This window comes from Vulpes lagopus, chromosome 19, assembly GCF_018345385.1.
Source record: "Vulpes lagopus strain Blue_001 chromosome 19, ASM1834538v1, whole genome shotgun sequence".
In the NCBI taxonomy this organism is placed as follows: domain Eukaryota; kingdom Metazoa; phylum Chordata; class Mammalia; order Carnivora; family Canidae; genus Vulpes; species Vulpes lagopus.
The window spans coordinates 30,949,887-30,974,320 of record NC_054842.1 but is presented as its reverse complement, the minus strand read 5'-3'; the positions used below and the strand labels follow the sequence as shown (position 1 = coordinate 30,974,320).

Here is a 24,434-nt window from a genome sequence, read left to right as displayed (position 1 = left end):
AAATCCAAAATGATATAACCTGTTAATGATGTGTGCCTTTCATGCTTTCAAAAAGGCTTCAAGGTGGTTTACAACAGAACGGGCACATACGTAAGTCTTGTAATATAAAAACTGAGATCAAGAATTTACAGAGCAATGGAAAGACTAAAATGAGCTGAAACAGAGGGTGGAAGCAAATGCAACAGGGAGAAGCAAGAGCCACCTGTGAAATTCTGTGCTGCTCACCCTGCCTCCTGTGGTCTCATTGCTAAGCAACCTTAAAGGACACAAGCAACTCAATGTTTCTCCAGAATGTCAAGGAACAAAATCTAGCAACAATCAAGAGCTTGCCTGTGCTTGTGAAGGAAGGTTTAGGAAATGGGCTGTATGATTAAATTGGATAGTAGGCAAGACCTGATACTGTTCTTCTGAAAGGGATAGGCTGAGTATAGCAACTGGAGAAGACAGTGAGGTCCTTCACTGGTTCCAAAGCTGCCTCCATGAGTGTAAGAAGTAATTATTTCCTCTTACTGTACCACTTTCATTCCAATTCAAATCTCACACCTAGTACTTGTCAGTCTAGAAGCATGGAGGTAATAGAGCCAGGACAGACTCCATATGCCTACTCCAAGTTAGATAAAGGTCCTAATTTACTGAATCCCAGTTGAGAAGAACAGACAGAGCAGAAACAGATACAGCAGTCCTTGTCATGGGACTCTGGGCTTCTCATTCCTCAGTGGATAGGATCTTTATAGTATCTGAAGTTAAACCAGATTCTTGTATTGTCACTGCTCTTGCAGGCTTGGATCTTACATCTTTATTTTTGAAGAACTAAGTCTAATGATGTATATGCTTCAGTTTAAGGAGCCCTTACAAAGAACAGGGTCTCCTAACTCTTAAGTTCAAATTAGCATCAGATTGCTCTCCTCATCTTGAACTTTATGATATCTGGGGTGTGTGGGTGAAGGTAGCATTATCAATATCCTGTAGCCCTTAGAGTTTTCTAGTATTCTGGAAAGAGGTTTCCCTCAACCGCAGCATGTCATTCTGCTGCTCAAATATCTAGTTGGCTTCCTTCAATTTAAGGAGAAATTTCAAGATCAAGATCACATAGGTAGTAAAAAACAAATAAACATCACATAGGTAGTAAGTGGTAGGTCTGAAACCTGAACTAAAGCTTTCTAACTTTGTTCAGAGCTATAACTCACCATCACACATGAGGATGCGTGGCAAGCACCTAAAATTTCTAAACCAACCGAAGCCTCTATGTTCTGTTATCATTTCTGCTATGTTAATATGAAAATAAAGGTGTAAACAGAACTCTCAGAGTAGTCACAGGGTCATCCGATGATGCAATCTCAAAGTTTAGGAATGGAGGTCACATTAGCTTTTAAGAAGACACTAATTTTATATTCTAGGGTATTTTAGTGCGCATCTAATATATAGTTCCCAAACTTGTCTTGTCACTGGAACCAATAGGATTTTGGAAACCCTTCTGATGAATCTAATGAGAAGCCAAGACTGAGAATCACTGATCTAATAATAGCTGTACATTAAGTGGCTCTCATAGCCTGTCTCATTGAATGAAGCTTGAGAGGAACTGGAGGTAGTATAAAGAATGAAGTGTTTGGAATTAGGTCTTAATCCATATCCAGGTAGCTCAGGAGAGTGCTTCTAGCTGTGTGATTTGGGGCCACTTGGTCATTTTAAATTTTACTTCCTTCATCAATAAAGTAGAGACTTAGGATGGTTTGGTGAGATGATATATGAAAGTGCTTCTTGCAGTGTCTGGTTGGGTCATTCTGGCTGCTATTATCATAATTATTATTAACCCTGCGGATGTCTTCTTCCTTCCTAGAGCATCATAGTCTCTCACCAAAGTCTCTAACAAAGTAGCAAGTGAGAACACGGGACACTGAGAGTATATCTGGAAAAAAGTCCACCATGATAGATGTTCAGTAGCTCCCTGACTTTCTAAAACAGGCTCACAAAAGTAGGGTGAGGCCACCCAGAGATGTGTAATTATACGGAGAGGTAGGAGAATATTCCCTGGAGATTATGCTTTTTTATAAACATGTTTTGTTTGAAATACGTAGGGCCTTTTGGGTGACTGAAAACTAGCCCCTTCCTACCAGACGCACATGTAAATTAATCTTGCTCATAGGAGCAAGAGCTCAGGTCAAAACCAAGGCTGACATGTTTTATTTCTCAGGGCTTTGAAAAAAGCAGCACTGAAAGGAAAAGCCAGTCCTACAGATGGCCAGTCTTGCAGGCAGGGGAGGTCACACTTGGACCACAGATGCTGTGGCTTTTCCTACTGCTTTCTCTTCTCACCTACACTCCCGACCTCAATAAAACTAATTGTCACAATAGCTATTTTACAACAGGACTATCATAAAAGTCCTTCTCAATCCTATTTTAAAAATGTTTATCACTATTTTCTTCTATTTGTTTTATAATTTCATCATTTACATTTAACTGTGTAGTGGATACTGTGTGCCACTCAGTTTCTGTCTTTAAGACTAAGGCTCTCATCCACCAATTGCTGGGAGTATTGGCTGCTGATGGCTCATAGCTGAATTCCTCTTCTGGAATTTCTCTCAGCTAAAGGGAATGGTCTTACCCAAGATTACAACCCTCTAAGGTGAACCCTAAATCCAACATCTGGTTGATATCAGAGTACAAAAGCCCCTGTCTCAATTTGGGATAACTATGAAGGGCCCTTCCAGATCCACAACTCCCCCGGGTGTGGGCTGAGCTCTGTGTTGACCATATGGCAGCCTGACTTCCCCTCTGCTCCAGTAGACTAATTGATTCAGCACTGAACCTCCTACACATCAAATCTCCTTAACTAGACTGTTTCCTAGGGAACCTTGGATGAACAGCTGAATCCATATGAAATTTACTTTTCATATAACGTGTGTGGTAAATCTCTAAGTTATTGTTTCCAAATACTTATCTCAGTAACATTTATTTAATTATCCTCATCCCAGTTTTTGGAAAGCTTCCCTTATTATATATTTTAAATTATTAAATAAATTAGGGACTGTTTCTGGGCTATATAGTCTACTTCTCTCATTTGTCCACTTTTTGTACCTGTAATACAATACTTAAACTAGTATTATTTTATGACATGTTTTGATTTTTGGCAGAGAAAGCCCCTCCTCATTACTCTTATTTTTAAAAAATGTCTTTACTACTTTTGCCTATTCATATTCCCAAATAAACTAGACTAGTTTCTATAGGTTAATAAAAAATTCCATTATTAGAATTTTAATTTGAATTTCATTAAGGCTACAAACTAAATTTTGAAATCTTTGCAATGCTAAATCTTTTCTTGAGATAGAATCTGATGTCTCTGTGTCCAAACATTCAAATCTTTTATGCCTCTTAGTGAAGTTTTACAGCTTACTTTATGCCTTGGTCATTGGTAAAGTTTAGCTTTTCTTGTATTACAAGAGAATAGTTTTCTTACATGTTCTAGATGTTCACTGCTGGAATATAGGAGAACTATTAGTTTTTAATTAACTTTAGTGATGTATAATTTACATACAGATCGAGAACAAGGCAAGGATGTTCCTTCTCACCACTCCTTTCAACATCATACTGGAAGTCCTAACTAATAAGACAATTAAAGGTAATAAAAGGGACTAGTAAGGAAATAAAAGGTACAGACTGGGAGAGAAGAAATAAAGTTGCTTGCAGATGACAGATTTGTCAACGCAGAGTATGCCATGGAACAAATAAAACCCCAAAAGACAACAACATAAAATCCTGGAGCTAATTAAGCAAGGTTAATATATAAAAGTTAATTGCTTTCCTATATATCAGCAATGAATAATTGAAATTTGAAACACCACACCATTTATATTAGGGCTCCTCACCCCAAGAAATGCTTAATAAATATCTAATAAAATATGTACAAGATCTATATGTAATGAAAACTATAGAACTCTGATGAAAGAACTCCAAGATCTAAATAAATGGAGAGAGATTACATATTCACAGATAGGAAGACTCAATATTGTTAAGATGTCAGTTCTTTCCAACTTGATCAATAGGTTCAACACACAATCCTGGTCAAAATTCCAGAGCAAGTTATTTTGTGGATATTGACAAACTAACTCTAAAATTTTCCTGAAGAGGCAAAAGACTGAAGAATAATGAAGAACAAAGTCAAAGGACTAACTCAACTTAAAGACTTATTATAAAGCTACAATAATCAAGGCAATGTGGTATTGGCAAAAGAATAGGCAAAGTGGGGCAGCCCCAGTGGCGCAGCGGTTTAGCACCACCTGCAGCCTGGGGTGTGATCCTGGAGGCCATGAAAATGGAGTGCGCTTCTCCCTCTGCCTGTGTCTCTGCCTCTGTCTCTCTCTGTGTGTCTCTATGAATTAAAAAAAAAAAAAAAGAATACGCAAAGTGATCAATGGAATAGATAGAATCCAGAAATCAACCCACACAAATGCAGTCACCTGATCTTTGACAAAAGAACAAAAACAATTCAGTGGAAAAAGGACTGTTTTTCCTCAACAAATGGTGCAGGAACAACTGGATATCTATAGGCAAAAAAAAAAAAAGAATCTAGAACTGATCTTACATCTTTCAGAAAAACGAATTCCAATTGGGTCATAGGTCAAAATATAAAACATAAAACTCTAAAACTAAAACATTTTAGGAGAAAATAGGCGATCTTGGCTTTTGTGATGAGTTTTTAGTTATAACACAAAAAGCAGGATCCATAAGCAAAAAAAAAAAAAAAAAAAAGATAAGTTGCACTTCATTAAAGTTAAAAACTACTACTCTGAGAAAGACACTGGTAAGAGAATGGAAAGCTACAGATTAGAAGAAAATATTTATATACATCTAATAAAGAACTTATATCTAAAATATACAAATAACTCTTAAAACTTCAATAATAATAGTAAGAAATCCAATTTAAAAATGGGCAAAGATTTGAACAGACACTTCAGCAATGAAGATGTACAAATGAGGATACATAAAGATGTTCAACATCAAATGTCATTAGGGAACTGCAAATTAAAACAATGAGATTCTGCCACACACATATTAGAATGGGTAAAGTTTAAAAAACTTATGATATCAAATGCTGATGAGGATGAGAGAACAGGGACTCTCATTCATTGCTGGAGGAATGCAAAATGGTACAGCCAATTGGAAAACAGGCAGTTTCTTATAAAGCTAAACAGTTTTATCCTGTGATCTCACAACTGTTCTCTAGGTTGTTTACCCAAATGAGTTGAAAACTATATCCACATAATAATCTCCACATCAATGCTTATACTAGCTTTATTCACAACTGACAAAGCCTGGAAGCAACCAAGATGTCTTTCAATAAGTAAATGAATACAGAAACTATGGCACATCTATACAATCAAGTATTATATTCAGTGATAGAAAGAAATGAATTATCAAGCCACAAAAAGGCAATATGCCTTTAAGTGAAAGAGGCCAGCCTGAAAATGCTATATATTGTATATATTGTATGATTCAAATTTATAGACAGTAAAATTTACATATATTAAATGTGCAGTATATACTCATTAATTAGCACTCTAATTAAGATACAGAACAACTCCATATCCCCCTGAAACTTTATACTCCTTTTCAGGCAACACTTTCCCTCAGAGCAACCACTATTCTGACTTCTATCACCACAGATTAGTTTTGTCTATTTTTGAATATCACATAAATAGAATCATTAGCTATTAATTTTTTTATGTTGACTTTGTAATTGTATACTAACATCTGCTACTCATTCTAATGGTCTAGGATTTTTCAGGAAAATAATGATATTCCGATAAATAATAATTTTGTATTACTCTTCCCTAAGTTTGTTACTCTTACTTTTATTTCACATCTTATTGTATTGATCTGAATGTTTAGAATAAGCTTATCTAACAATGATGGTGGTGGGCATTCTTGTTTTGATACTGGATTTAATGGGAATGACTATTCGCACTAACAGTTATTATGATGTTAAGGTTGTATCCTTCTATGTCAATTTTTTTTTTTGATTGATTGAAGATTTTATTTAGGTAGTCATGAGACGCACCCCTTCTATGTCAATTAATTAAGAGTTTTTTAAAAAAGGAATGACTATTAAATATTATCAAATTTTTTTAATAAAAATTTTTTCTATAAACTACTGAGATGGTCATTCAACAATTCTTGTTAGATCCCATGGTCTATTGGTCTATATTAATAGATGCTAATAAGCAATCCATCTTGGCATTCTTTGAATAACTGAATTCATTTGATAAAACTTTGTTTCAGATTGTTATATCTGTATTTATGATTAAGACTGTTCTGTAACTTTGGGGTATGTGTATGTACTTTAGGCACCAAGTTAGGTTTTTGGTAACTGGGTTACATGAGCTATGTAACACAAAGTAAGAAGCTTTAAATGTTTTCTGTAATTTGGGCCAGTTTATATAGCATGTGAAATATTTGTTTATTAAACATTTTGTTTTAGTTTATTTGTAAAACTACTCCTTTTTGGATATAATTCTTTGACAACTTAAGAATTTAAAAAATTGACAGCTTAAACATATCTCAATGCTTATAGTTATATCTGGTTTTCTATATAATCTTATTTAGGCTTTTCTATAAATTGTGCACTTTGTTGAAATTTTCACACTAAGCACAGTACAAAATGTAGCCTTGTTTAAAAATTTACTCACACTCTTCTTATATTGAATTTTGTTTTACCTTTTTTTATTTTTAAAAATATTTTATTTATTCATGATCTCTCTCTCTCTCTCTCTCTCTCTCTCTCTCTCTCTCTCTCGGCAGACACAGGCAGAGGCAGAGGGAGAAGCAGGCTCCATGCAGGAAGCCTGATGTGGGCCTCGATCCAGACTCCAGGATCACGCCCTGGGCTGAAGGCAGGCACTAAACTGCCGAGTCACCCAGGGATCCCTTGTTTTACCTTTTTAAATAGATTTATCAAACTTACACTTTTTTTCAATCAACTCCTAAATATACTCATAAACTTGACTATCTTTCTAATTCGTTTATACTTTATTTTTAAAATTTTTTTAAAAGATTTTATTTATTTATTCAGGAGAGACAGAGAGAGAGAGAGACAGAGAGAGAGACAGAGAGAGAGACAGAGAGAGACAGAGAGAGGAGCAGGCTCCATGCAGGGAGCCTGATGTGGGACTTGAGTCCGGGTCTCCAGGATCATGCCCCAGACTGAAGGTGGCACTAAACCACTGAGCCACCGGGGCTGCCCTAATTTGTTTATACTTTAAAAAAATCTTCCTCTTCATACTTTAAGTATATTTTGTTGTTCTTTTGATTTTTTTGAGCTGAGTTCATAGCAATTTATCTTTATTCTTATTAAATGACGAAAGCTTCCAAGGCTATGGATTTGTCTGAAATGAGCTTTAAGGATTTTCATTTTGCTTGTGTATTCAGAATTTATTATCAATCCACACACCATCAACCTTTACGTATGACTGTTTCTATAAAATATTTTAATTACCTTTCAGCCATAAGGTTTGACATGTAGTTTTTGTACTGCTGTTATTTCTATGTAATCTGCATTTGAACTTTTCACTTTCTTTAATATCTAATATTTATTTAGGATGGTTGTTTTAATAGACATGAGATCTTGGTTTAAATTTTTATTTTCTAATTTCTAACTCTTATTATACTAAGAAGAAAATTTACTTTTTTAATTTAGTGAGGCTTTTTTATTGATTCACTATAAAGTAATTTTTAATAAATGATCCATGGATATTTGATTATATCATCTGTAAGGTACAAAGTTTGATATCTAGTTATCTCATTAGCTTTACTAATAAGCATATTTACATTCTATTTATTTTTGACTTCATGATTTACTGACGACTAAGTATAGTGTGCTAATTTTTCCATAACAATTATGTTTCTTTCCAGCTTTTGCTTCTAATAGTTTTTGGTCTCTCCATCTTTGTGTTATAATACATTATACATTCATGGGTCGGGGGGGAGTCACAACTTTTACAAAATAGTCCTCTTAGGTGAATAGAGAACATAGCTAATAGAGCTATATTTTGTTTTAGGTGAAAATCTTTATCACCTAATAGGTACTTTATTTACATTTATTGACATAATTGTTAGGTCTTATTTCTCTCGTCCTGCTTGGTGATTTCTAGCTTACTGTTTGTTGTTCTGAGATTTCCTTACTTGTTTTTAAAGTATATACACTGCTATTGCCTGCCATAATTATGTTTCTCTAAATATCTTTTTAATATCTTCAAAAAATTAATTAATTATTAATTAAGACACACAGAGAGAGGCAGAGACATAGGCAGAGAGAGAAGCAGTTTCCCTCAGGGAGACAGATGTGGTATAGATCCTAGGACCCTGGGATCATGACCTGAGCCAGAGCCACTCAGGTGCCCCATATTTCTCTATCTATACTAAACATGAAACTTTTATTTTTTTTTAAAAACTTTTATTTATTTAAAGGAGGCTCCATGCCTAATGTGGGGCTTGAACTCATGATCCTGAAATCAAGAGCTACATGCTCTAGCCAGCCGGGCACCTGTAAACATGAAACTTTTAATCTCTCTCACCTTTCCATCAATCCCACTTAAAGCAGGAAATTTATCAAGCCAAGTGGTCCTCACACATTTCTGTTTATAAAACAATTGTACTTATTTAAACAATCTGTTCCAAAGAACTACCAGCCAAATATGTCAATTGTTCTTCAGTATTCTACCAATTAAATTATCTAGCACTGGTGCCAAGGACACTGTGTATCAGTTATGCTTAAAATGTCATTTAGAAATAAAACTGCTTGAGTATAGATCAGAAATTCACATATAATTAGTCAAAAGAGATCTTGGTCATAGTTTCCACATTCTACTTCCCTCTGTTATAGATTGAAGTAAGTCAGATTGCCTCACCATACATAGATAGCTTCAGATCAGCTCCAAGGAATGGGAAAGAGAGACCAAGAATTCCCTTTCTTTGAGGACCATAACTCATAAACTCCATCTCACCATCTGCTCCCACTGGACAGATTCGGTTAATGTCCTCCTGGCTAATCATGTTCGTGACTTTGCTCTGGCTATTTTCCTCCTTCCATAATGATCTTTTCCATCAACCCATTTTTTTTTTAATTTTTTTTTTTTTTTTAATTTATGATAGTCACAGAGAGAGAGAGAGAGAGAGAGAGGCAGAGTCACAAGCAGAGGGAGAAGCAGGCTCCATGCACCGGGAGCCCGACGTGGGATTCGATCCCGGGTCTCCAGAATCGCGCCCTGGGCCAAAGGCAGGCGCCAAACTGCTGCGCCACCCAGGGGTCCCATCATCAACCCATTTTTTAAAAAGCTCAGCTCAAGTATCAGTGATTTTCCTGACAAACTGCTTCTCTGAGTGGCCAAAGAAGTGAGTTTGTTGTCCGGCTTATAGAATCTCATTTTTTGTCTTGTAACTATATGTGTGTTAAGTGTCTCCTCAATTTGATTACAGGACCCTTTAGAGCAGAAATACTCTCTTATACTTCGATCATGGAATGACAAGATTTTATGATTGGAAGAATTTCAAAACTCATCCGTAGATTGAGGACTAGGATGACCAAATTACAGTGCCAGATCTTATTCTGACTCAATGACTTTCAGAAACTTAATTCATTTCTTTGGACCTGCAAGATGGAGATGAGCTCCAAAGCCACTTCAAAAGTTAATATTGTATGACTCAGTGATAAGACTAATACTCATTTTATAGAGAAGGAACTGACTTACAGCCCAGAGAGAGAGAAAGTGACTTGCTCAAGTTCACAGAGTCAATTAATGGCCAAAGTATGGCTAGAAGTTCAATCTCCTGATCCCAGCCTACCAGTAGCTATCTCAGAATGCTCTTTGACTCTCACAAAACACAAGCATGGAAACTTGTTAGGACAGATGTCCTGTGAAAATACATGGATTGACTTACTAAGTAACCAAACTCTCCAGAAAAATGCAGTTGACTCCAAACTTTGAATATTCATAAACACTTATTATTTATTACAAAATTGTATAATTACTTCTTTATTTCAGCTCCTGGAAGGCACTAATTCCTTTTATACCATGCCAAAGTTTAAACTCTCTTTTTAAACTATTAATAAAATCTTATTCTTGACTTTGGAACTGTCTTCTAAGTTCCATTGTTCTTTTTTTTTTTCTTTATTTCCCCCCATTGTTCTTTACATGCTTCTGATTCTTCATTTGTTCATCTTTTCCACCAGAAAGATAAGTTATAGCAGAGGCATATTAATTTCTTTGGATCTCTGTTTCCTTATCTGTAACTAAAATGCATGTAACTGAATGTTCTCTAAAGATCCCTCTGACTCTAAGATTATGTGATTTTTTTTTTTTAATGAAAAAGCAAGAGCAAAGTAAGGAAAAGTGAAAGGAGGAGGAGTGTTTTAACCTAATTTCCCAAAATTAGTCTGAGACACGGCTTAAATGTAGGTAGTTTATTGTGCACACTGACTTCAGAGAAATAGGTATAGGGGACTGGAAAGAGTTAAAAAGTTAAGGAGAGAAAGAACATCAAAGGGAATGTTATGGAGCTGATTGCCACTGTGGGCAATTGGGACATAACCTTGCTAGAGATCCTTGGAAGAGCTATGTAGACTGTACCTTCATCCTTCCAGAGGACACAAGAGACAGAAGCTATCCATCGCCTATGCCCCTCATTAGTCAAAGGGTACCTGCCTCTTGGGATGTTAACCTGCTCACATGTCAGGAGTATGTAAGAAATGGAAGGGCCAAATGGCTCTCACAGTCATCCCACATGACTGTGCCAGAGAAGTCAGGGGCAGAATGAGGAGGACATGGCATTAGCTGAGGCAGATGCTTTCTGGTTACTTCTCCATGTGGCTGATTCATATAGCAATACCAAAAGAGGTGAAGGTGCTGGGCCCAGGGCTAGTTGGATTGGGGACTGAGGTACTCAGATCCAACTCAGTGCCTGGGTGACCCAGTCAAAAAGAGCCTTAAATCAAGAGTTTGGAGTGGCATGAGAGATAATGGTGTTTCCCAGAAGGCTTAAAAATGAGCAAAATATCATTCAGAGAAAGATAATATTAAATGTGGTAACATGTTACATCTCTGCTGAAAGCCCTCTAGAACTTTCAGCTTACCTAGACCAAAAGGTAAGTCTTAGCAATGACCATCAACTTTTCCTCAGATCACATTTCTTTTTCTCCACTCTGCTCTAGCCACATTGACTTCCATGTTGCTCCTCTAACACATCAAACAGCCTCTTGCCTCAGGGTCTTTGAACCTATTGTCAGTGTGTTAAAGGCTTCTCCTATACTTGATGTTGGTATTTGCTGGGATGTTATCTGAGAGGCCTTCTGTGACCATCCCAGATATGAAAGTGCATTCCTATCACCTTTCATATCATTTACCTAATTTTTAAATATTACCACTTAAATTTTTCTATACTACTTAACAGTACTACCTCAGTTCATATTATATGTCTGTTTTTAAAAATTAATTTATTTTTAGTATCCAGTAGAATGTAAGCACCACCTGATAACACTTTATTTCGTTCACTGGCATATCTCTAACATCTAGACTAGCTCTTGGAAATATTAGGCACTTGAAGAAAAAAAGAATAAATAAATAAAATAAATAAATAAAATAAAATAAATAAATAAATAAAATAAAATTAAAAAAGAATAAAAAAAGATAAATTGAATGAAAGCATTCATGCCTTGCTGATGCTAAGTTTGTTAAAAAAAAAAAAAAGGGAGGTCTAGTATTTTTCAAAAGTCTCTTAAACAGAAGCACAAAGACCATTAGATTATGTTCTCTCTGGATGATGATGACAGTTGTTAGTACAAAAGGTTGTGATGTAGCAAGACTTGAGCTTTTTGGACCTGGAAAGACCAGTGTGCAGTGTTACCTATAGCTGTGTTACTCTAAGAAACTCTGGGGACTAGAGGGAGCCATTTTGAGAAACATTGAATCAACTATCATCTCCCTCTGGTGAGTCCCCTGATCCTGTGGCTTCAGGCAATATTTTGTCCAGTTGGCTAATTAAATCAAGTACATTCTCTTAGAGAATGTCGAGGTGTGTGTATGTGTCCACATGTGTGGACAAATTCTCTTCCAACCAATGTGTGACAAAAACTGCAAAGATGTGCTGTAGAATCTGAAGAGGATAGTCCCCTAAATGTGACTATGGCATCAGGATGTGCACATATTTGAGAATGAATGGAGTAGCTAGAAGGAGAAGGCTAAATGGAGGTATTTTATGATAAAGATCTCAAGGATCAGAAAAAATGTCAAGTATTTAGGATTTTGACAACTTCTTATAGATAATAGCTTAGGTAGTGAGCCTAACAAAAAAGTCATTGAATCCAGACTCTTAGAAGAAGAATTAAAAGTAGGGAAAGGTTTATATTAAGCAGAGGCAATGGCCTGATTCTTGAGTGATGGTGGGCTTGTCAGTGAAACTCAAACAATGTTACTGATGCTGTATGAAAGGGGCACATATAGTACTACCTGAAACTCTATAGTGCCATTAGTTTTTAAGATGTTTTTAATCATTTGAAATTTAAATCTAGCATTTGTGAATATCAGGAGTATGGAATTGGGATGTGAAGATTCTAGAAAAATGGAACTAGCAAAGAAGCTTGTAACCCAAGCTTGGTTTACATGAATGGAAGTAAGAGAGTTCATTTGTTTCCTAAAATTGTATGTAAAATTTTGTATGTAGTCATGTACATTTTTTTCTGGGAGAGTATAGGGCTGGGTTGACAAATATTTCCTGTAAAGGTCCAAATAGTAAACATTTTGGACTTTGTGGGCCAGATGGTCTCTGCTGCAAACTATTCAACCCTGCCCATGTAGTGTGAAAGTAGCCACTGATAATATATAAAAGAATGGGCATGGCTGTCTTCCAAGAATCTATTCACAGGAGGTAGGCTGAATTTGGCCCACAAGCCATAGTTTACTGATCCACTGTATAGAGTAGTGCTATGCACAAGAACTCTTTGCAATAATGAAAGTGTTCTGTATCTGTGCTTTCTAATATGGTAGCCACCAGCCACATCGGCCTATTGAGCACTTGATATGTAGCTAGTATTACTGGAGAGTTTTTAATTAATTAAAATTAAAATTTAATAGGTACTTGTGACTATTGGATACCATAGTGGACAGTATAGGTCTAGAACTTTCATCACATAATTACAGGTATGGCAAAAATCTCCATAGGCTCCCAGAAAAGAGAACCTCACTCTGCAAGGAGAGGTGTTGCACCCAGGGAGAGCTCCCCCAGGACCTTGCCAATACAGCATATGCAGTCATTCAAAACTTGCCTCAGATAGGGTCTTGATGGATTAGTGTCAGGGACTCAGGACATGGTCTGATTCTATAGTAAATGCTCAGGGATCTGTAGTGGATAGATTCTCTGCTTTCTCTCTATCTCTCTCAATACATCAGAACTGGAATCTAAGCTCAGGGCTATCTATAAGCATTTCCTAATAAGGCTGATTACCATAGCACAAGAAGGATCATATTCTAATATTGTTTTGTTTACCTACCTCTGTAGAGTGTTCAAGTTGAGGTGGAGATCTCTGATCTCTATGCTTCACTGTTGGTGTCTCCTGGCTATATATTCCAACTTTTCCAATTTTCCCTGTTTGGTGATCATATTCATCATCCTTCAGAGCTTGTGGGAATGGATGTATGGGTTCAGATTTGGTGCCTGGATTCCAAGAAGTTCTTTCTTGTCAATTTTTGTCACGGCTACAGTAGGAGTCATACAGAGACTTTTCCAGATATTCAGCATCTCCCTTCAATAGAATTACCCGCAGTGGGATCTCAAGCCTATGTTGAATCTACAGCTTCCTCAAATCTCCACAAGATGAGATGATTCCATGAAGAAACCATTTTCCAAACCTCTTTTACATACTGTCCCTCCTAATACAAGGAGTGGCCATTCCAGTGGCAAACTAGATACCTTAGTTCCCTCTTAGGATCCGGATTCATCCAGGAGATCATGATTCAAAGCACCCGTGCCCTCCCCACTCCTCCTTGCTCTTCCTGCACCACCCCTCTCTGCTTCCAGAAATTGAATTCAAAGTTTCTGTATGTATTTCTGACACAAATTGACTTCTAGTTTGGTCTCGTGGATCTTGAGACTTCCCCCATCCTCTATCACTAGAATTCCTCTGACAAATATTAATAAGATTACTTCCTCTGATTCCTGAGATTTAATTAGGTTTATCCCCAGGGAAGTATGTGCCTCATGGAACACAGGGGGTCATGCTTCTGGGGAAACCAGAAGAGACAGACATGATAATCCATATGGGTCCTGTGTCTATAAATGGCACTGATACAGTAGCTAAGGGCAGATTCCATATGTTTTATGCTCCCCAGAGGGTTCTTGAAGATGAAGAAAGGCAATATTTTGACTATTCAATACACTGCAGTTTGCATTGGGCATTCTGTTGTTGGTTTTAGGAAATAGTCATTTGTCTAGTTTCTCTGCCTCTATTACAATGTCTCATCAGAGGACTGTTTCATTAGTATGGTAAATTGCACCATAAAATAATCAGCAATGGAAGAGACTTATTATGTCTGGATCAAATCCATAACCAGGAGTTTCTTTATTCCAACATTTTTACTCATCACCAATGAGACATTTGATAATAGTGAGCATCCCCAAATAAAGCAACCACTCACACTAAATGTCAATATATTTCTTTAGTGGCCTAAAACCTGACTTATTTTAGGTCTACTGTGTTTTCTTCCTTATCTAGGGGCTGAAAGACACGTGTATAACTATCTCTTTTACTTTTTTTTTTTTTAAAGATTTTATTTTTTTTCTCTTTTACTTTTTTAATTACAAATGTAAGTCTACACAAAAGTAGATATACTAGCATTATGAACCTTACCTGTGCCAACAGTTATCAACTCCTGGACAGTCCAGTTTCACCTAAACCCCTATCCACTTCCCTCCATTCCCACACTACTTTGAGGTAAATTCCAGACATTATATAATTATACTGATTACTTAAGCATCCCTTTTATCCCCCTTATCTAATATGTTGTCTCCTTCCCATCTCTAATGTTTTATTTTGAAGTGAATATCAAATAGCATATTTTTAAGGGATTCATTTCTTCTCCCAGCCCAATACAGTTTAAAAAATGATTTGTTCATTAATTTTAATAGAATTGAACACATTAAAAAACACAGGTGCAACTTGGTCAGCACAGAAATAATGAGTTAGAATCCAGTAAGGCCAACAAGGCAAGCTCCATTCTCTAGAAAAGGCTGAATATAGTTGGAAGACAGTATTTTATTTTTTCAAAAGCACCAAAACAAAGCAAATATACTAGCAGCAGCAGCAACAAAAAAGAAAAACACAAGATACACCCTATCTGATCACTTCCCTGTAAAACCAAATGGCTTTATTGTGCAAGATTTTCTCCTATGTCATTCTAAAAAAGGACTTTTTCAAGAAAATTAACTATAATCTACATACCAAGCAAAACATACTACCTTTGTGTCTGTTTCTCTTGTGTGTGTGTGTGTGAGCATATGCGTGTATGAACGAGGGACATACACACGCAGAGACTTTAGATTTAGAAGGGCACTTCCTCCTCATCTCTCTGTCTCCTCCCTGGAATCTCCTGGCCAAAGGTGCTCTCCAAAGGGACAAAGTCTCTTCTATGGAGCACAGCCACTGTACCTCAGGCTTTCACATGAAAAGTGGAGCTGAGGAAGAGAAAACTTCTATCTAAAGGCAATTTACTTATTTTTTTAAAAGTTGTCTTCCCGAAGGGAATCACCTGTACCCAGCCCATTTTGGGGTAGGTAAATAGCTGGAGGCATTTATGGCGCTTTTAATACCCCCTTTCCTCCTTCACATTATCATGATAGTTTTTTCCAAAAGCAAAGCTGCTAGATGCAAAGGATTAAAAGACAGGAAACTCATTCCTTTGAGAACTTCCATTGCATGTTCCCCAGCATCAGTTCCTTGATATGGGTAACTTTAGTTTAACTTTTGTATGTGGAGAGGATGTAACCACACACAATCCTATAACCCTTCTCCCAGAAAATCCTGATCACAGCCTAGAAGCATGTTTAATTGGCAATTAAGCAGTCATTCATAGGATGGTTCTGAGATGGATGCTGCTCACCAGTACAGTTTTGGGTGAAGGCTGAATAGAGGGCTCTGGGCCTTTACTCTGTGTGCTTGTGAGCTGTGATAAAGATTATTTGACCCTTTTCTTTGCCTTAAAAGAAACCAATAAATAAAAATGAGGCTAAACAAGCAAAGGAATGGGTAAGTAAAATCTCTCCCAAAAGATGTTCCTGTGTGATTAGCAAAGCTGCTCAGAATTAAACCTGGAGGGTGAAGGAGGAATTGAAAGTTGGGCTCCTGCCACTTCCAGGATTTTCCTCCTCCTCACCAGAGCTTTTCTGTGAAGTCTTGGATCTTGTCTGGCAGGAACAAGACCCAGCAAAACTCTGCCAGTCACAGCCAGGCTGTCACAGGCTCTAAGGCATCAATAAACTCATGTTGCAATGTGTCACCTGCTTAGAGAACAATATTTATCTTTTTCAGCGAAGAGCCTCAATCTCATTTCCCAGATTCCTTCCCTGATTCTAGTGACAGAGACCTGGAAAATGTTCCAAGGCATTAGGCAATAGTGGGAATGTTGTTTTTTTAAAACAGATGCTTTCTTCTCCCCTTGCACCTGCCATACACACAGTGTGGCCGAATTGAACAGAGGAATGGGGTTTTTAAACAAAATGCTAGTATTGTCACATATGATCCAAGATTCATTCATTTAGTAACTTCTCAAACACTATTTACCACCTACCATATTCCTGAAACCATACAACATTATGAAAATGTTTAAAACAGTCCTGACATTCTTAGGCAGCTCATAGGGGTTGGGAGAAGTAATATATAGATAAATAAACACTACCCACAGTATGATAAGAGTTAAAACAGAAGTGTGGGTTTAACACAGTGAGACTGAAAGGGAGGAATGAATAATTATCTCTAACCATCTTCTTCTTTTTTTCTTCCTGTCATCCCCACCCCCAATTATTTGGGGAATCTGTGGCAGAGAACTTCAGAGAGTGTTATCCAGAGTTCAGTTGTACATTATATTCACCCTACTATAAACTTGGACACTAAAAGTAAAAAACATACTGGTTTCCCTGTCTACTGCTCTCTGAGGCCTACTGACCCTGCAGTCATATGATAGTTTGACAACAGGAGATGTAAGTGGATAGGATGAGGTTAAGGAAAAATACACCCTGCTATCTGCCTGCAAATGTCCAATAACATTGTTCTCACCCTGCTTGGTTAGAAACAACTAAAGAGTTCCTCTGCTTCTTACAGGGTGATAGGGAAAACACTCTACTGAATCAGGCTGGGGGCTCTAGACAGTAAAAGCAGGTGAGTGAGAGCTCATGTGGTGGTGATAATTGTAAAAAAAGGAAAGACTGATCAAATTAAGGGGACTTCCACTGATGTCTACCAGACTTTTAATTATAGGTGACAGGCTTAAAGTTCTTTCCAACATCCCTTTATTTCCTTGTGCTCTGGAGGTCATAGCATAATTTTATACTTAGGCACAAATAATGAATTCTCTATTAGGTGTACACCACTGCCCAAAACAGTTCCTTCTGACCTCATGTTGTTAGGTTCCAAAATTCAGAATAACAAAGGGAAGAGTTCCCTGTTTGAAAAAGCACACATGTAACTTCACTTCTGAATGCAGATCCAAACCCTCTTGGGCTAGGAGCCCTCCAAACCCTCACCAACGTGAGACACTGGCATGAGATCAGAGAAAGATTAATGAAACTAAACAGAAATCCCCTGAAAGATGAAAAAATTAATCTGAAAAGATGATAATGGAAAAGAAGAAACAAAAGGAGTTTTCAACAAACGGTACTAGGATAACTGGTTAAGCACTTGGAAAAAATTTGTCTATTTATGTATTTCACTTTATACTCTTGTTATGTATGCTTCTCTCTTGCCTTTCTTCCTTCACTGAATCTTGCTGCTCTTCTTTTCAAAATTTTCTTGGCTCTTCTCTTGCCTTTGCTTGTTCTGACAGGCTTTAGAATGATTTTGACCTTCCCCCCAAAACATGTACAGAAATGATCCTTGTTTCTGTTCTTTTCTTTTAGAAAAGTGGAATCACTGAGCCTCTGCAGCCTTAAGCTTCTGGGATGAAGTAACAAGAGTGTGACAGGGACAGAGAAAGGATAAACGCCAACCATAATGATCTTGACACCACTCTGGAGAGCCAGCACCTCTTCAGACACTTCAAAGGAAGCAAGAGCCCTTGGACCTTTCTGCTCATGGATATTTGCCAGAAGGGATGCAGATCACTATTAAAGAATCACCTGACATTAGTAAGAAGCTGGGCATGCAGACCTGTGACTTGAGGGTTGCCTGGGGGAAATGAATCCTAAATGCAGCCAGGCCTATGGTGGCCACCTCACTTAGATAGCCCATTTGGATAACAGGCATTTTCATTCTTTTGTCTTCATAATAACCTTAGTACCATGATGCCTATGCTAAAGCCCTGAATCAACCAAGAAGAAATTTTAACACGGTCTAAAAATGTGATTTGCTTCCAAGAAGTCCTAGTGCTCTGACAGTATCAATTGGGAGTTACTTTTCCTCTTGACTCTTGGCACTACTGTGAGTCATGGCATTAAAAAAAAAAAATTCCTTTTGCTAGGTAACTCATTTTTCTTCTGAACAGGGACACTGATAGCACAATTGGCACCTTTGTGTAGAATAGAGAAAGCCTTCCTTCCTTTGGATGAATAGTCCCACAGTCAGGTGCATAGCCTGAAAAGTCCAACCAGGTGCCTTTGTCCAGTGAAAACCTGGTGACTTGTCTCTGAGGCATCCACATTCCAGAGAAACATCTAGCTAAACTCATTCATTCAGCAAACATCAAGACAGTACCTGAGGGCAGTGGGAAACTAGTACTTCCTGAACTCCAGCTATAAGCTGGCACTTGAATGTCTTCTTTCATCAAATCCTCTCAGTGGGCATTATTATTGACATTTCACAGTTAAGGAGGTTAAAACATTTGCCAAAGGCTCCACAGTTAGTTAGTAAACAATACAGTCAGAATTTGAACCTGGGACTCTCTGATCCCAAGTCCATGTTCTTCCTACCTCATTATGCCAGGAACACAAAAAAGCACAAGATATGGTTCTTTCTTTCAGGGACACAGTCTAGTGGAAAAAGGAGATGATCTACAAAAATGTCAGTCAGTCTTGCTATAGAGACCACTTCTCCTCCTGATTCATTGCTGTATCTCAGCTGATTGGTACATTTAAGAGCCTAGATTCCTGGGAGGGATTTTTAGGGTTTGTGTTTTTCCATTAGGTTTATGCTATTCTATTTGATCACCACAATTCCTTCAGGCTTAGCAAGGTGAATTTTTTGTTTTTTGTTTTTCAATGTTATGTAGCTACTAAAGGATAAGGCCAAATTTCCAATGAATGGGATTCTGATTCTAAGGTCACCTTCTTTTTTTCATTGTGTCACACTGCCTCCTGGGTTCCTTGGGTGAGATGGTCTATGGGCTGCTTGCATAAAAGCTGGGACCCCAATCAAGAGAGTCTAGCATGGGCAGGAAGTCCAATGTCTAGGCCAGCTCTATAAACCAAGGCAGCAACAGGCAGTGGCATATGTCCTTTGGCCATTAGTTTTGGTCCTTGTCTCCAGTCTAATGGAGGAGTCAGCACTTAAGAAAGTGACAGGTAGTCAGTGCAACCAATTCCACATTAGGTATGAACCTCTAAAATCTGAAATCTTGATCTGTTTTCTTTTTAAGAAATAGAGCCACAATATTTACTTAAAAAATAAAAGTAATTCTTTCATATCATTAAATTCCCTGTTAGTATTCAAATTCCTGAATGTATTTAATATATTAATTTTAAATAGTTTGTTTAAATCAGGATCCAAATAAGGTCTAAACACTGAAACTGGTTGCCACTTATATCACTTCTAATCTACAAGTGATTTCTTTCTTTCTCTCATTCTCATTTTCTCTTTCCCTCTTTGCAGTTTGTTTCCAGGTAACTTGTTCAGTATAGTGTCCTGCATTCTGGGTTTTGTTGAGTGCATCTGTATGTGGGAAAGATTTTTAGGGTAAAGAATGAGGCACTTCTAAGAATGTGGTCAGGTGTAGTGGAGATTATAGATTCTGGAATCAGAGAAATCTGGGTTTAAAACCTTAAACTGCAATTAACTATATGAACTTGAGCAAGTTACTAAAACTTTATTTTTTAACTCCCTAACCTATAAAATGGGCTTGAAAAAATGACAGGGCCTAGTAGGTGGTGAATCTAGGAAAAAATGTTAAAGATACAATTATAAAAGTCGGTAAGACATTCAAGATGTAGCCAGTTATCCCTGTTTTTCTTCTCCCATATACTATCACAGGAGTGGAAAGCACCAGTGGTGACTTCCCAGAGCATTCACCTCAAAGCAGAAGTCTCCCTCTGGGCAATCTGTGGTTTTGTTTCACTGGCACAAAAGAACACTACCTGGTGAATCACTAAGTCTGAATTTCAATCTGTTTCTTACTTTCCCTTGTGTCATCTATCAAAGCACCACAACTGAACAGATGTGTAAGAGCTTGTTTGTGACAAAGTTCACAGTCTCACTGCTTTCTGTGATAGTTGGAGAAATGGTGATCAGAGTGAAATGACTTGCTGGAGGCTCCTGCCTTGCACTCCTCCCTTGCACCATTTCTCCTCTTTCCAAGTTGAAGCACCATCCTTCAATACACCTATTCTCCATTTTGGTTTTAGATTGCTTCATTGCGTATACCACCATCTCACATACCACACATTTTGCTTATTTATTCCTGTTTTATTAGTCTTTCCCCACTAAAATGTCAGCTTCATGAGGGCAGGGACTTGATCTGTTTTGTTTGCTATGTCCCTAACTCCTAGAACAGTTTCTGGCAAATAGAAGGCACTTAATTCATAGATGATATGATTGAACCATGTTGAAAAAAGTCTTTTTCAGTAGTTATTTGGGGCATCTACACCAAATTACATCTTTAACCAAGATGACATTAAAGGTTACAAATAATTACTGTTTGTTAATGCTCTTCAGATTTCTATCTGCTAATTTTCAAAATTTGGTTTGGTGTTTATGTTCCTGCCTATAATTTGTTTTGTTTCCAATCTGTTATTCACTAAGCCATCTGGGCAATCTGTAAATCCATTACCCACAATTTGGAGAATCTAATTTCTTATAAAAATCATAGTTTTGATATCTGTAAGATCTTTAAGTTTTGGCAAAAACTTCCTTTTTCTTCCACTGAGATAACATTTATTGCTTCATTACTAAAGGTGGTAAACTTCAGCATTTTTACCAGGAGCAGGTCAAGCATCTTGTATCAAGGGAATGGTACACATTTTTTAAAAGCCATCATAGTAATATGGTAACAGCAATGCACATCTTCCTTGGGGATAGGAATCCCTTTCAATTTCCCTATTGTCAAATTTAGATGGGCAATAATAGCATTGTAGAAACACAGAGAATGTCTGCCAGTCCAGGAACTTGGAATGCTTTTCAATCACTCACAATGACATAGCTGTAGTCCACATTTGAATAAATTCTCACTCTGGAAGCCTAAAGGGGTTTACAAACCATCCCATCCAGGCTACACTGGCATTTTCAGTGTTCCTCTTCTCACATAGGGAAGTTTCATCCACAACTTGATTACTGGGGGCCTTAGTTCCTTGGGCTCTGTCTTTGGCTTGCTACCCAGCTTTCCTGGTCTATGACAATTTACCTGGAAAGTCTTCTGGCTTTTGATTTGCATCTCCCCAAGACCCTGTTTTTTTGACTTGTCCCTGGGTCTTACATACTGTAAATTGAGGGCCAAGAATGCCCACCTTGAGTCTTAGTCAAGTCTTTGGGGACCTTGTCAGCTGAGTAAGAGGAGAAATTTGATACTTGGATTCATTATCAAAACATTCTAGGGGCACCTGAGTGGCTCAGTGGTTGAGCGTGTGCCTTTGGCTCAGGGCATGATCCCAGTGTCCTGGGATTAAGTACTGCATCAGGCTCCCTGCAGGGAGCCTGCTTCTCCCTCTGCCTATGTCCCTGCCTCTCTCTGTGTCTCTCATGAATAAACAAATAAAATCTTAAAAAAAAAAACACAAAAGACTCCGGAGACATTGATAAGGTTTATGTACAAAGAAAAGATGTTTACACCTGTTTTTATACCTGCACCCCTCCTTGTAATGGCAAGGTCCTTAGTTTCCAAGGTCCAGAATTCTACTTGTTGACTACCAGGCATGGTGGGTATACTCTCATAGAGCACTGTGTAACTGGGATGGAAAGAAACCTAGTGACCACATAGCTTCCTAAATGATGATGCTAGAGATAAATTGTATACCTTTATAACTGATGCCCAATGGATACTGATTTTCTTTAAAAATGAGCCTTCCTCAATATCTATTGCCAAATACATTTTTATAGAGGATACCTATAGACGGAAGGAAAACCAAACTGAACATCCACAATCTCTACACTCAAAAGGAATCACTCAACCCTTTTGTACATTTCTTCCAGTCGTCGTCGTCGTCTTTTTTTCTTTTTAAAGAATGTGAGGAGCACATTTCTCTTTTTATTTTTAAAGTCTTTTTCTCCCCCTCCCTATGTGTTTCCTTTTATTCTTCCTGTTTTGCATGATTAATAAAATACCTAATGAAACAGGAACTCCAGAGCAGTTGATTATTGGAAGCAATGTTTGCCTTTTTTCTTTTTGTCATTTATACATGTTTCAGGAAAAGCTGCAGGGCTTTAAGCTGTCCCTAGATCTTAGTAGTAAGGAGATCTACTTTGAGAGTAGGTGCTAGCTAAAACTGCAGAGTATGTGTGTATGAATTTCTCTCTTTATAACTGAATAATATCAATGTTCATTCAACTATATATTTTGCTTTTTTCTTTTAATGTTAATGTGTAACATAGAAATGAAAATGATTTTGTGAAAAGGTGCTTCTATAGTGTCCATAGACAAAGTTGGATCAAATTTAATTTTCACTCCCTAGAGATCTGAAGTTATAAATTCTAACTCTCAGATATTTCTTTGGTCTTTATTTCTGAGGGGGACCTAATTCTCTACATTTGCTAATGCCACTATGGTTATTGGGCTTGATAGAATTAGCATGTCAGTGAGATTTCCTGCTGGGGTAGCTGGGAGCCTGGAAGGGGCAGGGGCAGTAGGGTTGTGTTGTTCCTGCCTCCATCTTGACTTGTTCCTCACTGAATCTGTGTCTGGCAGCTACCACAGATCCAACCTCTGGTGGGCCTAGGGGCTTGGGTGAGCGGTTGAGCATTTCTGTGGTTATGCAATCTGGTCTAGCTCTTATTCTATACATCCAGGTAAGGTCCTCAGGCTTTCTATGCTTCAAAACAATTTAATGTGATAAAATACTCAGAAGACTACAGGGAGAAGATACCTTCCCTACAGATCTAAAACAGAACTTTAAAAGGTTAGAGTGGCTTCTCTTTGTCTTAGATCCCCCATCAATTACTGAGTGATCATAGGCAAGTCATTAAACTGCTGGCTTCTGACTCTTCATCCATCAAAAGAGGATATTAATCTATGCCTTTACCTTCTTATATAGGATATTAGGATGATGATGATACTTTGTATTAAGTATTTCCTGTGTGCCAGGCATTGTTCTAAGGACTTGATCAAAATTATCCTGCAAAAATATTCCTGCAACCATCTATGAGCAGGGAACCACTAGTATCTCTATATTACAGATGAAGAAACTGAGACACCACAAGGTTAAACAACTTTAAGATTATGCAGTCATGAGATGATGATGTCAGAAATTAAACCAAGGCATTTTGGCTGTATTGCTTCAAAGGAGATATTTTCAGGAGTGCTTTGCAAGGTCAGAGGACTATGCAAATCCAAGATGTCACTGTCATCATTATTCTCAAAGAGAGATATATTGATAAAAATGAGCTTTGGGAGTTAGGCTGAGCCATTTCTAAAAACTGGGCCATTCCAAATCCTAAATGGATGCTACCTGTCCTTGCCCCATAGACTTTCAGGCAAAATCTAATTCATCCACTAACCCCAGGACAGATTCCATGCTATAAGGCACCAAAAAATCCTCACCAGCCCTAGACTTCTGTAGGACTAGGTAGAGAAATGGCTTAAGTATGCAGGTTACAGCTCTCTGACCTTGGCTGTAATACATAATTGGAGGATGCTTACATCTTTAGATGCAAAAGTAACTCTGAGAATGAGGTTCTCCAAGAGACCAGTTGTATAATCATTCCTTCCCAATGCATGCATGTTCCTAGGAGATGTATCAGTTTGAGAATTGGAAATAGGTCTAAAAATTGTGTTCCATTACTGACATCACAACTAATAATCTGAAAGTGTTACGAAAGCAACTGA

General features: G+C 37.5%; 1 protein-coding gene and 1 long non-coding RNA gene across 10 annotated transcripts in view; one reads left to right on the top strand and one right to left on the bottom strand.

Moving 5' to 3' along the window:
- The window catches only part of LOC121478840, a 106,021-nt gene extending 83,790 nt beyond the window's left edge, over positions 1 to 22,231 (top strand). Inside the window, exon 4 of the long non-coding RNA XR_005984593.1 lies at positions 18,151 to 22,231. This is a non-coding gene — a long non-coding RNA (uncharacterized LOC121478840). The remainder of the gene's footprint in view (positions 1 to 18,150) is intronic.
- The window catches only part of TMEM108 (transmembrane protein 108), a 351,590-nt gene that overhangs the window by 41,398 nt on the left and 285,758 nt on the right, over positions 1 to 24,434 (bottom strand). The window lies entirely within an intron of this gene.